The sequence below is a fragment of the Octopus bimaculoides genome, chromosome 29 (genome assembly GCF_001194135.2).
Source record: "Octopus bimaculoides isolate UCB-OBI-ISO-001 chromosome 29, ASM119413v2, whole genome shotgun sequence".
NCBI classification, from domain to species: Eukaryota; Metazoa; Mollusca; class Cephalopoda; order Octopoda; family Octopodidae; genus Octopus; species Octopus bimaculoides.
In genome coordinates, this window is record NC_069009.1 from 7,194,314 (window position 1) to 7,194,740 (window position 427).

At 31.4% G+C, this 427-nt stretch overlaps 1 protein-coding gene across 1 annotated transcript in view; it reads left to right on the plus strand.

The window, feature by feature from the left end:
* Positions 1 to 427, plus strand: part of LOC106869334 (netrin receptor UNC5B) — a 434,672-nt gene that overhangs the window by 89,536 nt on the left and 344,709 nt on the right. The window lies entirely within an intron of this gene.

Below are 427 nucleotides of genomic sequence, written 5' to 3' on the forward strand. Positions count from 1 at the left end.
AATTTGTGTGTACGTATGTTGTACAAGTTTGTGTGTACGTATGTTGTACAAATTTGTGTGTACGTATGTTGTACAAGTTTGTGTGTACGTATGTTGTACAAATTTGTGTGTACGTATGTTGTACAAGTTTGTGTGTACGTATGTTGTACAAATTTGTGTGTGTATAGATGTATGTGTTTATATGTGTGCGTGCGCGCTTAAAGTGGATGTCTTGTAACTGTATTGTCGTACATTAAGAAAGGTGCGAATGTATATATGTAAACATATATCTATACAGATCTGTATGTACGTTTGTATGCATATATGTATACTATTCTTAACGCATTGTTACTTCCCCGTCACAAACATGTATGTATGTGTCCTCTCTCTCTCTCTCTCTCTCTATATATATATATATATATATATATATATATATATATATATATAT